This window comes from Carettochelys insculpta, chromosome 7, assembly GCF_033958435.1.
Source record: "Carettochelys insculpta isolate YL-2023 chromosome 7, ASM3395843v1, whole genome shotgun sequence".
Classification (NCBI taxonomy): Eukaryota; Metazoa; Chordata; order Testudines; family Carettochelyidae; genus Carettochelys; species Carettochelys insculpta.
Genome location: NC_134143.1, coordinates 16,435,659 through 16,453,384, shown reverse-complemented (window position 1 = coordinate 16,453,384; position 17,726 = coordinate 16,435,659). Strand labels below are relative to the sequence as shown.

The window sequence follows — 17,726 nt, the reverse complement described above, 5'->3', positions numbered from 1 at the left end:
GCCCCCCCCACACACACTCTTATTCTCCCAATGCTCTTGCTCAAAATCAGATCTCAAGAAGCTGGAATTGAGATTGCTCTATTAAGTACTATTTTCCCCTCCAAATACCAATGATTTTGAGTTAATTTATTGGAAGCAGGCAGAGTGATGAACACAGGCACTGAGGAAAATACACAAACACAAGAAAAAATAAGGAGATTACATTTTTGATCCACTGGCCTAGACCATGTCTTTTTCACACTGGCAAACAGGTTTCAAAGTAGAGTCACAAAAGGTTCAAAATAATAAACAAGACCTGAAGAAGACCTTTCACACACAGAAGTTGACCCAATACAAGATATTAAGTCACCCACCTTGTCCCTCTAATATCTTGGGACCAACATGGCTACAACACAGGAACCAAAGTAAAAAAGTTAATCACAAATGCACCACTCTCTGTTTTTATCATTTCACCAGCAAGTGCAGTAACGAAACTTAGGTCTCAAATCAGGGCAATAAACACCCAGTAACATGCTCACACCCCACACATTAGATGAGCGATAAGGACCAAATCTCATGCTTTGATGCGAACCCATAGATCCCACTGACTTTAATGGAAATGCGATATGCGCATGCAAGGACAGTGTTTGGCTCCACTGGTATGTCACTTCCTATGTTACTGGTAACAGAGCATAAAAGCTCAGATTTGTAAAGGAGGTTTTCAATACTCACCAACAAGTCACTGATGATTCCCCTGCCCATTTTTTTGCCAAGACAAATACCATCAAGTTATGGTGGAAAACACGTGTATCCCCTTTTGGGGAATACAGAGAGACAACATCCCAGACTGAAGGTTATTCACAGCAACGTTTGTTTTTGTTGGAAAGCCATTGTACCACTCCACAATTTAATGACACATAAGAAACCTGAGCTCTGTTAAAAGGGCTTAAACCCACATCATACAAAACATACTAAACACCCAAGCCCCTTTTTCAAAATTGTCTTATCCCAAAAAAGTGTCATTTACTGGAGGTAGTTCCAGACTAAAAGACCATGTAAATACTTCCCATATAAAGGATGTCCCAGCGATACCACCATCCTCCATCAAACAAAATATTATTATTTAAGACTTCTGACCAAGGCTGGATGCAGGGTTTTCTTCAGTGCCTGGAGAAGTTACCAAGGACATCTTTTTTGTCCATCTTGTGTATTTACACAGGAAGACAGAGAGGCCAACAACTGGGGATACTCCCCCTACAGCAAGAGTGTTTAATTAATTTGGAGATGTAACAGAATGAGCTCAGTCCCACCATCAAGCAGGCATGGGAAACTGCACACCACACCTTCGCACTACTCTGGTTGCTGTCCTGCTGAGCTGTCCTGCACAGGCAGAACACCTTCCAAAGCCTGCTTAGCCGTTACAGCTAGTAATGCCACAACAGCTCTGTGTACCTGAAAGAGTTTAGCCCAAAGTACGTGGGGTGGGGTAAGAGCCAGAGAAGCCACATAAAAATTATGAGAAAAATGGTTTAGCGACTCAGGTTCTTGTTGCATATTAACTTGTTCTTTGCAATAAAATTTGACCTTTTCTAACAGCATTTAGAGAAAGAAATGCTATAACATTTTCTTGTTTGGTTGGTTTTTTGCCCCCCCCCCCCCCCCCCCGCTTTTTTTTTTGTTCTCTCATCCTCCCTGTCAAATTCGGCACATTAACACGTGGTTTGAACCGGGATGTGAACCTTCTGAGTCATTACAGGGGCTCGTCAGCATACTCGGCTTAATCTAATTCTTGACCTTCCTCCCTCACCCCTCCGCTCTCTGATTTGCTCACCTTGATTTTTTTTCTGATTTGTCCTCCTTGCTTACTGTTTTTGGTTCTCTGTGCCTTAAATATTGAGTCTGTTCTGGTCTGGCTATGGTCTCAAGAAGTAGGTCTGTCCCATAAAAGCTCACCTAATAAATTATTTTGCTAGTCTTTAAAGTGCTACTTGACTGCTTTTTGTTTTGATAGTGCGTAGACTAGCACGGCTCCCTCTCTGTTTCTATTCCTCCCTGTCCTCTTTGTCTTTGGAAAATGGAACAGGCCCATTAACATACAGAGGTTTTTGGCATTAACATACAGAGGTTTTAGGGATCTGGGGCAAATGGGACGGGGGTAAAAAAGGGTGGTGGGGGTGGAAAGGAATGGTGCTCAGTCCTGCCAAGAGAGCAGGGGACTGAACTCGATGACCTTCCAAGATTCCTTCCAATTCTATGAGATGTGCATCTCCATATAGATTATATTAGAGAAACTAAGAAAGACCCTTAGGGGACTCAAAAAGCAAGACTACTACTGAAGCCACGTTATTTTCAATTAGAAAAGCCAGGATTTTTCAATATGCAAGGTATGTCACACAAAATCCTCTAAACCCTTTGGGAAAATAACTATTATAAAAGCCATGAATAATGTTTCTTTCAATGGCACGTTGGTTTCCAGTCAATTCCTATCCACCAGCACCCTGAATTTTCCACTTTCAACAGTGGATTTGTCCACAGTTTCTTACCCGCTCTGTGAAATTTTCTTGAGACATTTCTCTGTCTAGGGGTGTTTTTACACAGCTAAGTTATTTTGAAATAATGGCCACTATTCAGAAATAACTGCAAATGTCTAAACAGCAGAACTGCTATTTTGAAATAGCGGACAGCTTATCTTGAATTCTGTAAACCTCATTCTATGAGGAACAGCGCCTATTCCAAAACAGGTATTTTGGAATAGGGGCTATTTCAAAATAAGCTATAGTGCTTTGAGGGGCTGTAACTGGAAATAGGCTTTATTGTGTGTGGGCGCTGTTTTGACATGCAGAAGTGCTATTTCAAAATAAGCTCCTCTGGAAAACATCTTCTGGAATAGTGTATTCCGAAACAATGTTGCAGACATAGCCTAGATTATTTGCCCCAAACATTCCCATATCCTTCTATCCCCCTGTTCCTAACCTTTCCCAGCCATGTGCATGGAGTGAATGACGCATGCCCAGTGAGGAAAAAATGCTGAAGTATTTCATTTCAAGTTGTGCCAGAACTCACTATTTCAACCTTTCACAGCTGAGCATTTGAAACAGGATTTAGAATATACACCATTGTGTCAACACAATGAGCACGAGGCAGGTAGACTGCAAAGTCTACATTAGCTCAAGCCACCACAGATTACATATCAAGGAAGTACCTGATATTCCTTCCAAGCCTCATAGAAATTAAAAACAGGAAGTAGGAGTGTACTCATAGACTCATACAATATTAGGACTGGAAGGGACCTTGAGAGGCCATCGAGTCCAGCCCCCTGCCTCAATGGCAGGACCAAGTACCGTCTAAACCATCCCTGACAGACATCTATCTAACCTGTTCTTAAATATCTCCAGAGACGGAGATTCTATAACCTCCCTTGGCAATTTATTCCACTGTTTGACCACCCTGACAGTTAGGAACTTTTTCTTAATGTCCAACCTAAACCACCCTTGCTGCAGTTTAAGTCCATTGCTTTTTAAAAAAACACCCACACTAAGAATGTTTACTGTCACCATCCCACATCCCTTTGTCCTTCTCAGCCCTGTACAGATGTTCAGCTTCCGTTTGTATCCAAGGTTCCACCCTAGCAATACAACCTACCTGACTTGACATAAAATTCAGACAAACTTTTTTAGGCACCTCCTTGATTGTTATGGAGAATTAAGACTAAATAGACGAAGTTATCTGTAAGAGACACAGCTTGTAACATATATTTGAGAGGTTTATGGGAGGGACATGTCTTACTCTTTGTTCAACTCCCCACTAAGTAAACTCACCACCAATGGATGAGGTTGAAAGGGATCATGGGAAAACAGCATTTGTTTTACAATATGCATGGAACCAAAACGCAAAAGGGTAAACACAGAACAGGCAGCTTACAGCACAAACTAGAAAATATGCCGGTAACACTGGTAGAAAGCTTGTCACAAAATTGCACAGGGTGCCCACAGCTGGAACTGACTGGGCATAGATGTCATGCTCAAGAGCATGAAACAGGAACATCATGACCTATATTTGTGATAAGGTCCCTTTTAGTCTAATTAACATTATATGCATCATACTAGTGGTTAAAGGACGCAGTCAAGCTCCTGAGGCCCTTTTGTGTCCTTTACTAAACAGAGTCCCTGTCCCCGAGACCTTGTGGTCTGAACAAGACAAGACAAAGGGTGACCGGGGTGGGGGAGAGAAGCACACAGGCCAAGTGATTTGGTCAAAGTCTCACAGCAGGTCAGGGCAAAACCAGGAATAAAATCTAGAACTCCGGATTGGACCAGCACTGTAATTCTCAAGACCCTGCTGTCTTCGGCCCTCTCTCTTTTGCTGGGAAAGTATCCAAATGTGATTTCAACTCTGTCACATTTTACCAGCAGCTTTCCTTAAAGTCACCTCAGTTTGGGATCTGCCCTTGTGTATCACATACACAGGGACCATTCTTATTTAACATCCCTCCCTCCGCAAACACACACACCTCACCTCTCTACGCTGCATTCCCACAGAGCAGGGATGGGCAGCCACAAATAGAAGGTTGCCCACGAGTGGCCATCCTTCACCTCAGTGGACCACAGTAGCCTGAGGTCCACAGCAACTTTATCTGTGCCCCCCCTGCCTGTCACCCTGCCCTCATGCCTCTTATGCACTGGAGTCCTGCACATACCAGCTCCGCCCATTCCCTCCCGCCAGGGCTCAGTGTTTATCTTCAAGACGCTCCATGGCCCAGGCTTGGCATTTTCACACAACTGCTTCAAGCTGCAAGATGTGGAACGTGGCTGAGGGCTCCACTTCTCAGGCCGAATGAAACTTTACTGCCTAAGGGTAAAACTCAGCACCGCAGGAGACAGCGCTTCCCACGGGGCTGGCCCAAGACTGTGGAATGAATACCCTTAGTAAGTGAGTGCCACCACAACTCCTTCCACCTTCTGCTCCAAGCAGGGCCATACTTAGAGTTTACTGTGCACTGCACTGCACAGGGGAAGGACAGAATGGAGGCGAGTACGTTCCACAAAAGAGAGGGATGCTCTCAGGGCTGTGGGGAGAAATGGGCATGATCAGGGAAAGAAGTGATAGCGTGAGAACTGGGGGGGTGTTCTGCAGAACCCCAACATTTTATGTGGGTTCCCATCTGACACCCCGGGCTCTGCTGGTGGCCCTGTGCCTGGACGGGGTCCCACCTACACACATACTGCTGCCTAGTGTACCACTACATTTGATGGCACTTGGTGCCCTAAATTTAGCAGCAGCCTATGCAGCTGTGTATTCTGCATATAACTAAGGACAGCTCTGGCTCCAAGTCCAAGGAACATTTCAACAGTAATGCACCACAACATGTCCATTTCCCAAACCTACCACCACTACTAGGAAAACCCTCTTCCAGATACAACACTGCAACGGACACACAATTGTCCTCTTGGAAAAGAGGACCACAGAGAAAGAACTACATGTGACAGACATTAGTCACATCACTAAATGCACTACTGACAGCTGTTCAGATACCAAGGTGAGGAGGATGATATTAGAAACTTCAAAGAACAGAGTAGCACTTTGCACCAGAGTTTAAGGCCTGGAACCCAATGCGGAACTCTCTCATGTTTGAATATCATTAGGATAATGAAATTACACTAGAATGCTGAACCCACTTCTCAGTCAGTGTAGATGAGGACAAGCCACATTCAGTATCACATCACCTAACTGAGATTAAGAAAGATCTAATCACTCTCTTCAAGGCAGATTTTTTCTGGTCCACAGGCATGCCGTTATCACAACTGTCTCAATACTCAGGGCCTTGTATTCGTAGACACTTTATCTCCCAACCCCAATCCTCATTTTTCACTCTTGCTGTCTGATCACCCTTCACTGAACGTAAATCATGTTCATTATGTCAGATAAGAGTCCTTTAATGCTGCCCCAAAGCATGGGGTATGTATTTTTACAAATGATTTCAAATACGTGTCTAGATCCCCTCCCATTTTAAACTGTAAATATGACAATCAAATATTTTAAGCCCATTGCGATAAGTGTAGCTATTGACTCAATCTGTGATTTGACATAACCCCTATGACATGGGCACAACACGTCATTCATGGTTTATCTTTGGGAACCTTTCTGGCTTCCATCCAAGGTTACTGAGCATGTATAATCAGTCTTCAAAAGCACTACAATCTCATTCGCTGACCCTGCAATTCCCTACACAAAGGTGCCCTCAACAAACGGTGAGATGGTAAGTGAGGAAAGCAAAAATGAATCTGCCTAAGAAAAAACCCTTCATGTTTTAAGTGGTATGATAAATTGTCTACTGGAGCAGAATGAGGAAAAAAACCATCACCGAAGTTTGCTAATTTTAGTCACACATCATTATACTATTTCCTTGGAAACATATCAACATTTTCTGTCCTGGATGTAGGGGGTGGGAAAAGCAGGGGAATTACGGAAGCAACAGTTACAAATCCTGGTCAAAACAAGGTCTGAGCAGGGGGAAAGAAAACACTGTTTTCACCAGACAGCAATCAGTATAATGGTTCTTCAATAAAGCAGCTCCACTGCTGACAAACTTTTTACAGGATTCCGTTATTTTTTAGTTTAGTACTTGGGGATTTTCAGTGATCAAAACCAGACCACAGTGTGATCAGAAACAAATCTATCCCAGAGCTGCAAGTTTCATGAGAGTTGGAAAGTACCCTGGTGTCAGCCATTTGAATACCATACTAATTAGAGCAAGCCTTCAATATAACAAACTAATGGAGGGGGGCTGTCCGTTAAAACCAAAAGTCAGTTATATCAGGTTTACTTGCAGGGTTTGTTCCTCTGGCTCCCAGCCACCCACGCTCAGGTCTCTGCGGGTCCCACCAGCCCCCAACCCATTCCAGGTCACAGGACACCCACATAAATTAAAAGGCTTGCAATCCCCAAAGGGCTAGCACACATTCAGCTAGACTAGTACAGCTCAGGATCAGGTCCTTGATAACTTTCCAACACAGACATATTTATAGTAAAAACAATGAAAAGTTTATTCTTAAAGATTAAGATCTAAGCGAGAACAGAAATGGTTACATATAAAACATGAGGCATACCATGCTTCTTAGAGTCTCAGATTACCTCTAAACAGGCAAACCAGGGAGCTAAAACAAGGGTGGACAATCAGTTAGGGACAAAGAGCCTGTGGATAGAGAGCAAAGAGCCAGGTATTATATATCTTATCTCTCTCCCTCACTCTGTCTATAGAGACATAATGTACATCTATATATGGATACAAGATATGTGGATCAATGCCCTTCCCCAGAACCAGGCACCCCACCCTTCCACTCTAACCCAAACCCCCACCCCTCCTCCAGAGCCAGGCACACCCCCACGCCATTCTAAGTCAACACTGGTGACAGACCAGAGCTGCTACCACCCTTGCTGTCACCCCAGAGCTGCTGTCAGCGCCCGCTTCTCCCACCGAGCAATGGGGCACGTGTGCAGAGCAGCAGACGCATTCCCAGCGCGAGGCTCTCTGGAGCAGCAGAATTCAATTGCTTAAAGAGCTGCATGCAGCTCAAGAGCTGCGGGTTGGCCACTCCTGATCTAAAAAGCTGTCTTGTCCCTTCCAAAGCCTGCAGCATTTCCAATGTTAACTGCACTGATGGTTTACTCCCAACATGCAGGGAAACCGCGTGCCACCCTTGTCCCCCAGTTACAAAACTGGAAACCTTTGAAATGCACCTCACCCACCCGAGTTGTTTGTCCATCAGTGTGTCCTTTCCTGTGGTTTCCTCCACCCCCACTGGTTCCATATGCAAAATGGGCTTCCATTTTGTTGGCTTACAATGCTCGATTCAGACATAAGCACAGGCAGCCCAGAAAACTGCACGCCTTTATCTGGCAAAACTTGTTTAACAAATGTGCCTGGAACACAAGACTCTTAAGACATGTTTTTGCACATATAATGGAAGTCCTTAAAACCATTGTATGTGCCTCTTGGCAGAGGTATGAGCAGCAATCAGTCACAAGGGCATTTCAAAATTGAGGGTTCACATTAGACAGCCAAGTTTCAAAATAAGAGCGATGATGGGATGCCTCCCCGGAGTCCAATTAAGTTGTAACTAGCTCTGCTTAGTACACACAGTCAATTCCAAAAGCTGAAGGGGGGGTGGGGGGCTCAGCAAAAGCTATTTGTTTTGGTGGAGTTAAATGCCCTGATATTCCAGAATTAAAAGCTTTGCAGTGTGGATGCAAGGTTTCCCCCTTCCCCCAAGAAAAAAAGGGGTTTAAGAAAAAGCACAGACAAGCCCAGAGTGGCGATGCAGGCATAAAACAATAGAAAAGAAACAATTCTACCAAAGCCCTGAACAGTAATACGCTCTTTCCCTTCTATTCTCTCTCCGTGAAGAAGCAACGTTTTCTTCCTACTGGGGAAGGGATCATCTCCTAAATTGCACGATACAGAACAGCCCATCAGCAGCAGCTCTTGATTGCGAACCACAGAAGAGCCCAACTTTTAACTCCACAGATCCAGTGTTGTTTGCATCACGATTAGGCAGCTGAATACATTTTCCAATTATTCTGTTTGGTGTGTGTGGGGATAGATCAGCTCCTGGGGGCTTGGGAGACAATGTTAGTGTGCACCGGGGAACACAGTGAATGCCAGCAGGGCCCTAGAGGACCAGACTGGAGTGCTGTAGAATTTAGACTCCTCTAGTGCGGAGTTCCTTACACAGAGTTCTGTGGAACACTGGTGTTCCATGAACAATTCCCAGGCACATACACTGAGGGTCTATATTTTCAGTTATTCAAACCAGATACAATGTTGCTTCTTTATTGCTACAACACCTAATTAAATTACTTCATTTTGGTTTCGGTGTCTATGTTGCTGTTTGTTTTTTCTTGTTCTGACAACAATTATTTAAGAAAATGTTCATAGGTGTTTCCACATTAAAAAAAAAATTATTATTGTTTGGAGTTTCATGGCTTCAAAAGGTTTAAGAAACACAGTTCTACAGGAGATAAAAGCACCAAGAAGACAAGCTCTTAGTTTATTAAAAAGTCTCTAAATCCATAATGGGGGACAGCAAATACCAAAGCTTTTAACTGCGTCTTTACAAGCTTCCAATTTCTTCACCCAGCGCCCATACGTCAACTAATTCCATCTCTCAGTTTACAAGTAGAACAACTTCTTTTGGTCTCTTCAGGAGGTCAATTACTCCTTGGAGGTTTAGAATATTTTGTAGTAAAAATGTACGTCCAACACAACACAAACCTTATAAAATGTCAGCCTCAATACATAGCCCTTTTGTCTTAGTCTGAGTAAGCTTTTTCAAAGAAAGAGACAAACAGAACTAAAATAACCTGGCTCTGGGTTGGTTGGTTTGCTTGCTTGCTTTTGGGAGCAGGGAGATGGGTTGGTATGATATCCCAAACACAAGAAAATGCAGTGTTATGTTTAAGTTGTCTTAAAAAAGAAAAACAAACATGACTAGTGATGATAGCAATTTGTATTTTACAAACCATTGCTTTGTTTATTGTGTAACAAAACTTCTAAGGTGTGGTCCTAGAAGAGAATGTAACAGCCACTCTCTCAGGCCCAAGGGTTCAGAGTTTCTCTCCACCTAGCTCAGGGGAAATAATAAACTCCAAAAACAGAAGCCTTTCAAAACTTCCATTGAAAAATACTGGTATGTCTGTTCCAGAGACTGCAAAAGAAGGGGGAAATACAAATACAACAATACCCTCTCTCTCTCTCTCTCTCTCTCACACACACACACACACTCTCTCTCTCTCCCCCCCCCTCTCTCCCCCTCCCTCCCTCGGGAAACCACAGTGGCTCTCAAATCTTTCCAGACCAGTGTACCCCTTTCAGGAGTCTGATCTGTCTTCCATTCCCTCACCCCAAGTTTCACCTCACTTAAAAACCACTTGCTTATAAAATCATATATAAAAATCAGAGTCACAGCACACACAGAGAAATGAGTGATTATAAAATACCATATAATTATAAAATGTCAACCAGAATATAAATATTGTCCTTACTTTTCAGTGCATAGAAGACAGAGCATTATGATCAACTCGCTATGTGTATATGTATATCCCCTTACCCCAGGCCAGAAGAACTCAGAATACCCTGGGGTCTGAACCACTGAATCTGTTGGAGCCGGAGGAGATCTTTGTAGAAGGTGTACTTGTGAATTCTATGCAGTATAAATATGTGAATGTGCTCTACAAGAGTCCAGCTAGATTTGACAAGACCAAGCATGGGGGAAGGAATGACTAATGACATACACAAATTCAAAAAGTTGAAGTTTTATAAACCATTAAAACACAAGTTGTCAAAATCACGTGTCAGAACACAGAGCATCAATATCGAGTCAACAAATTATACCTCTTTTCCCCCTCTTCACTTGCTAGGCAATTTGTAAAAAGCCTAATTCCAAAAAGTCTGAGTTACTGGATTTCAACTCTTATCAAGCTCCCAAGCACATTAAGAAAATTGTTGCTATAGCCTCAGTTTGTGTGTAAGTGGTGAAATCAGTATTTACAGTAGACCCCCGACTCATGCAGGGGTTGTGTTCTCGCAACCCTCAAGTCAGTGAAATTTTGGACAACTGGGAGGAGCCAAGAAACTGACCAGGGCAGCAGCCACTCCTGTCAGGAGCAGGGAAACCACTACTCTACAGTACTGACATTTGCCAACAACATCTAATGCTTCCAAGCCTGCATGTATCATTTCTGAGGCCGCCCCCTTTCTATATCATCACCAGATTTATATCATTATTCCATAAAAATTCCTCTATCAATTTTATGAGTCTTTTCAGCAATGGAGAAATTGAATGGCTTTAATGGGGTCCAGGCTGATTATAATCCAAAATTCTGACAAATGTGGCAGGTAATTTGGTACTTATAGCTATCACAGGTACATTATTTTCATCCAAGAAAGTGATTTTCAAGGGGGAAGAGTCTCTTTATAAATAACACTGTGTATGCTGGCTGAACATGGTTACTAAGTATTAGCCCAAACCAAAATCCCAGACTGGGAATTCTATACATTTATCTAAAAACATTATACAGTATTTGGCTTTTAATTCTCTAACGGAACAAACTAAAACTATGCCTCAAAACAGCCTTGAGCTGCAAGGAAATTGGGTCTAGTCTTGGTATCCAAGGACCACCTTCCATTGTTCCCCTTTGATGGCTGCACAGTGGCTTAAGTGAGAGAAGGTGGTATCACAAGCCAATGCCTTGCTGAGAAGATAATATCTGAATATTGGGGAATTTTGGGTGAATCAAAAAAGCCTCTTTTGGGCTTGTTGCACAGTGAGAAAGTCAAACCTCAACCTACTTCACCACTACCACCATTACACCATCCACCGGTCATGCTGTGAATGGCCAAAATCCTTGGTATTTAAAAAAGCAGAACAGTTTTGGATCAACTGGAACTGCATGTTTCAGTCTAACAAACTATTTGAGACATTTTGGCCAGCTTTAGATAGGTACTGCTGTAGGGAGGGCGCTGGTGCTTTTACCACCATCTAAAGAAAGCCTGTTCAGACCAAGTTCCCATGACAAAATACCTGAGCCCCATCTACACTAATTGTGTAGCACTAGTACAGCAAGCACATGGTTGGCTTCTGTTGCAACACGGAAACAAATTCCCTTAGAGCAGATGCACCCAGACCAGCTCTGCTGCTTGTTGCAGATATTTGCTGCATGGATACCCCAATCACAAGGGATTCCTCCCTTTAAAAAGGCAAATCCATTGTTGAGAGAAGTAGCTGTCAACGCTCAGAGGAAGCTGCAGTTTAGATAATTAAAATCAGAGGCAAAATCTAGAATTAAGAAAGAGTGGATGCAACATGCTCCAAATATTTACTGCTTCTCTTTTCACTACCTATATACCTGCAGCACAGCAGGTATTTTATTCCAGCAGCTGCCCGAAGGGAAATACAGTATTTGCATAACGGAGAAGCTGAAAAATACAATGAGGTCTGCGTCATTTAGGTCAACAGCAAACCATTTAGCCAATATGCTGAAGAGCCAATATTGGACTATTATTAAAGGTACATAAAGGTAGTCATCTCAGCATCAATACATTATTTATTAGTGCCTTCTGCCACTAGATAATTTCTGTAGACAGTAAAAAGTCTAGCAGGCTCTGTTTTGGGACACCTGGTGTTAGTATCAAACGTCATGTCATTCCCAGCACATTTCGAATCACCATTATTCTGATGACACAGCACTCCGAGCAAAGAGCAACAACTGAAAGAGGGGCAAAGTTGTTCCCCTGCTTATTACAGGGGAGATCTAAGCAATGTCACCACATCATACCTCATAGAACGGGAAGGGACCTTGGGAGGTCATTGAGCCCAGTTCCCTGCCCTCTTAGCAGGGCTAAGCACCTTTTTTTTTTTTTTTTTTAAATCTATTTGCCCAACGTCCATAAAGGGCACCCTCAAGGATTGAGCTCACACCCCTGGGTTTAGCAGGCCAATGCTCAAACCACCAAGCTATCTGGCCAAAACACGTGAAGATGTTTAAGCTGCTCCATTGCTTACTTTAACATCTAATTTTTATACTTATTTTACAAGCCCAAATTGCCTTTCAAGTCACCCCAAGCTCTCCCTAACCACTGGTCAAGGCCTTCATTATTTCTCCACAGAGCTCAAATAAACACAGCTAAATGCCCACAATGGAGAGTGTGTGAAGTAACAGTGAGAAAGGAAGGTCCAGGAGTACTGTAAAATGAGTGTAATTTCATATGAAATATCAGGAGAGGAAGAGCACTGTGTGTATTACTCACTTTCAGATTTAATTCAGGATAAGCTTTTATCTAAGAATTTATCTGAAGCTGACCCAGGATTTCCTATACACTGCACTGATGAGTAAGGATAAGCCCTGGTGTAGAGTTCTCAGCAGGCCTGTTACTATCACAGCTACTGTCACATCAGACTAACACCCTAACCAGAGCTTCCCTCTTGCCCTCTCTGTATCATAATAAGAGTTTATCCCATGCTACCTCAGCCCAAAAGCAAAATCTGTAAATGGTCCGCCAGAGGCTACGTTTACACTCACTTGTTAGGAACTTGTAAATAAAATACTCTGTGGGCTTGAGCTGAAGCAAATAATTGATATGCAGATTCTTATGCTAACTCTGCTCTCCCACAAGCCCCCAAGCTATTTTTCCAAACCACATAATCATTCAATATCACAGAGGTAGCCATGTTTGTATCTTCACAAAACAAAGAGGCAGTCCTGCAGCACTTTAAAGATGAACAAAATAATTTATTAGGTGATGAGCTTTCATGGGACAGACCCACTTCCTCAGATCTGGAAGCAGGTCTGTTCCACAAAAGCTCATCACCTAATAAATTATTTTGTTAGTCTTTAAAGTGCTACAGGACTGCTGTTTTGTTTTACAGTCATTAAGTGGCTCTCTTTTCAGTATCATAGTATATGCAGAACTGTTTTGATGACTTTAACCCCACTCCACAGGTGTACTTTCAATAAATCATTGTGTTACATTTAACACTGTGGTGAATGCAGACCAGCTAGCTCAGACCCAGGCCCTCAAGTCAGTGTTCATTTGAGACAAATGCACAGCTGGACCCAGTCTGGCTCCTTTGAGTGTTAACATTCTTCAAAGAGGTATCACAATTCAAACAAGTGGTTAGCCTTTTATAAAACAGTTGTAAGTTGCTGCATGCATTGAGCTCCCTCTGCGTGCCATGTTATAAGGTAATACTGAAGTGTTTGTAATAGCTCGGTGACAAAACCGAAGAGGAGCACCGAGGTAATGTCTACATTACCCAGAAGACCAATTTGCTCAAGGTCAATCTTCCAGGGTTCCACTTTGCGTGCCTAGTGGAGACGTGAGAAATTAACCTACCAGGGTGGGCAGCTGACACCTATAATCCTCACTATCATGAGGAGTAAGGGAGGCTGATGGGAGAAACTCTCGTATCAACCTTCCCCAGTGAGGATGGCCGGGTAAGTAGATTGCAGATAAGTTAATTCTAGCCAGACAACTGCCACAGCGATAACTGCCTATTTGCAATCTACCTACCTGCCTAGTATAGGCCAACCCTGAGTGTAGCACATTAGTTTCCAGCCAGAGGTGTTGTCCCCTGCCCAACCAAAGAAGGCCAACACTACCAGAAAAACCATGGTGGAACATCAGAGGACAGAAGACTTTACTAAGTGCTTCCTTCCTCCTCCCCTCCCTGCAGGAAGAGGAGATGTGCGAGTGAATTCCTCCCAACAGCCCAACTTGCAACTCAAAGCACAAGGTGGAATGGAATAAAAAGTCCTAACAAGGAGGAAACGTACACAGTATTTTATTCTGTTTGAACTCTGATTACTAAGCATAAGATGCCCAGTGTTTAGACTGGGTTAGTCCAAAAGGACATACAAACCTTGCTTGTTGGAAGTTTACTTTTGGAAATTTACAATCTGAACCCATTTTTGTTTCTCTCTGTTTCCCTGCTTTAACCCTGCAAACACCCCGCCGTTCCCTTTTCTTAGTCAGTCACTCATCTTATTATATTATCTACTACAAGCATTGTTTTTGGTATGAAATCTAAAGCACAACTGGCCCGGAGTAAGTGACTTGCTCTCTGGGACTGGGGGTAACCTGAATATTGTCCTGATTTTGGTGAAAAACATCATCTACGACAAAGACAGAGCCAAATACCCAATGGGACCACTGACAACTCCAGTGTAAGGCTAGTTAGAGTGCCTGAGGATAATTGGCTAGTGAAATCTAACCAATTTGGGGTTTGTGCTCTGGTTGAGCCAGTGCAGGACAGGATGACAGACATACCTCGTGCTTTCATGATGTAGGACTTCGGATGACTATGAGGCACTGGATTAGCAAGTGGGATTTCCAAGCACCTCAGTACCTGTTCTCCATCTAAAGGTTATAGAAACTAGGCACCTTACTCTTTAGATAATTTGAAAGTCTTACCCAATATTTGTTGCCTGGTTTGAGCTGCAGTGCCTTCAAAGTGAGGGAGCTCTGCCTTGCTCAATAAGGAAGGCAGAGAGATGCAAGGCCAAGTTCTCTGCTGGCATAACTCCACTGCAAACAGAGAAAATGGCCTTCTATGTACTTTAAGGCTTGGCCTAGGACATTTTTGGCAGCACACCCAATAGCAGTTGTGTTTTTATTTATATTGTTATGGGTTGAGGGTGAGAACTGCCATGCACTCTGCCTTGTCTTTTTGCCCCAATGCAGTTTCCCCTCAGTTCCTGAAGCATCATTTCAATCCCCCTCTTGAGACAACAGACCCTTCCCCTATATGCTGGATGGTGCCTGGTCTTGCCACGAGGGCAGGGGACTAGGCTCACTGACCTCTCAAGGTCCCTTCTAGTTCTAGTGTTCTATGATTCACCCCGTAACAGGGATTCCCACTAATCCGATTGGTTTCTCTGGCTCCATTGGACCTGGGATATGCATCTCCCAGCTCACACACAGGTAGCAGTCTTAGTGTCTACAGAGAGCAGTGTGCCACAGCAGCATGGGCAACATCTTGGGCTTCCAACCCCAGAATCTAGCTGGGGGTTGGGCAGGATTGTACTCCAGCCTAAATGGCCACATGTACCACCACTGACATAGCACTATGTTTAGGTTCTATCTCGAGCAGAGCTCGAGGCATGCCCAGCATGAATAAGAACACAGCACATGAGAATGACCATACCAGGTCAGATCCGTGGTCTATGTAGCTTGGTATCCTGTCTTCCAACAGCAGCCAATACCAGTTGCCTCCGAGGGAATGAGCAGAAAGTTACCCATCTGCTGCTGCCCACTCCACACTTCTGGCAAAAAGAGGTTAGGGACACTCAGAGCCTAGCTTGACTACTGATGGATCTACCTTCTGTGCACTTACGCAGTTCTCTTTTGCACTCTGTTACAATGTTGGCCTTCACAACATCCCCTGGCAAGGAGTTCCACAGACTGACTGTGCATTGTGTGAAAAATTACTCCCTTTTGTTTTAACCCACGGCCTACTAACTTCATCCCCTGCAACTGTTATGCTATGTAAAGGACTAAATAACATTTCCTTGTTCAGTCTCTCTGCACCAGTCCAAATTTTATCATATACCCCTTTAGTTGTCTCTTTTCCACAATGAAAAGTTGCAATCTTATTCACTTATTTTCATACGGAAGCTGTTCTATACCCCTAATCATTTTAGTTGTCCTTCTGTGTACCTTTTCTAATTCCAATCTCTCTCTTTTCGGAGGGGGACCAGATCTACGGAGTGTTCAAGTGTGGTTGTACCACGAATTTATATAAAGGCAATATGATATCGTCTGTCTTATTATCTATTCTTTTCCTAATGGTTCTTAATACTCCATTAGTCAAAAAAGCTCCCTCTGGATAATGCGCAGATAGTTTCAGAGAATTATCCACAATGACTAAGATCTGTCTCTTCCTTGAGTGGTAACATCTAATTAAGACCTTACCATTTTGTACATATAGTAAAGATTATTTTCCGAAGTGCAGTACTTTGTATTTATCAACACTGAATTTCATCTGCCACTTTTTACCCAGTCATGTGGTTTCATGAGATCCCCTTTTTTAACTCATGACAGTCTGCTTTGGACTTCGCTATCTTGACTCATTTTGTATCACCTGCAAAATTTGCCACCTCACTGTTTATACCCCTTTCCCAGATCATTTATGACTGCGTTAAATAGTACTGGTTCCCGTACAGACCTCAGAGACATGGTTATTCACCTCTCTCCATTCTGAACACTGAATGTGAAGAGATAAATAAATAGGTCTGAAAGAGGATGGAGAGAGACTGTTCTCAATAGTGACAGAGAGCAGAACAAGGAGCAATGGTCTGAAGATACAGAGGGACAGGTGTAGGTTGGATATTAGAAAAAACTATTTCACCAGGAAGGTGGTAAAGGACCGAAATTTGTTACCAAGAGAAGAGGTGGAATCTCTATCCCTAGAGATTAAGTTCCAGCTTGACGTAGTCCCATCCAGCCCTAGAATTCTATGATAAAACAAAGCTTTTTGTTACAGTACACAGCAGACCCAAATACTCAAAGGAAAGTGAGGATAGATTTGGGTCACAAGTGCATCAATTCTATGGCAGAATGGGAGAAAGTATTTTCCTGGTAAAACCTCTTCATATAAACACATCCTAGCAAGGTGGGACGGGGGAGCAGAATAATGCAAGTGCTCATCTTTAATTTGAGAACGCCAATGTCAACAGAACTACTTACAGGCTAAAAGTTAAGCACTCATACAAGCATGTCCAAGAAGGTGGCCTAACTCATACAGGTCGCTACATTTCATTTAGGTGCACCTATTGAAAGCAAACTGTAAATATGTAAGTCCATCTATTTTTACCTGTGGTTCAGCAGATAAATAGCAGCAGTGTTCTGGTATGTTCACCCTCCTACATTCATGAGTGGGCAAGGTATTAAAATAAACAAGAACACTGTCCACAGAGCACTCCATATAAATTTCAATAGCATGCCCATTTAGACTCACGAGGAAATACAGAAGGACATCAGGATGATCACATTCAAGGTAGGCAGGTGTTACACCCACACAGGAATCAAGTTCATTGTGGTCAGGTCACTCAGAAGATATTTTTAATTTTTATCTAATGTTGCAATGCTGGTTTTGTGGACACTCAAGCCTTCCAGGATACAGAGTGAGTTATTTTTTTGCAAGTTTCTATATATTTCAGGGTGGATCAGATTATGAATCTGGCAGCTTCAA

At 43.0% G+C, this 17,726-nt stretch overlaps 1 protein-coding gene across 1 annotated transcript in view; it reads right to left on the bottom strand.

Annotated features, from left to right (window-relative positions):
* ANXA11 (annexin A11) overlaps positions 1 to 17,726 on the bottom strand; it is a 52,822-nt gene that overhangs the window by 33,353 nt on the left and 1,743 nt on the right. The gene's annotated exons all lie outside the window — the stretch shown is intronic.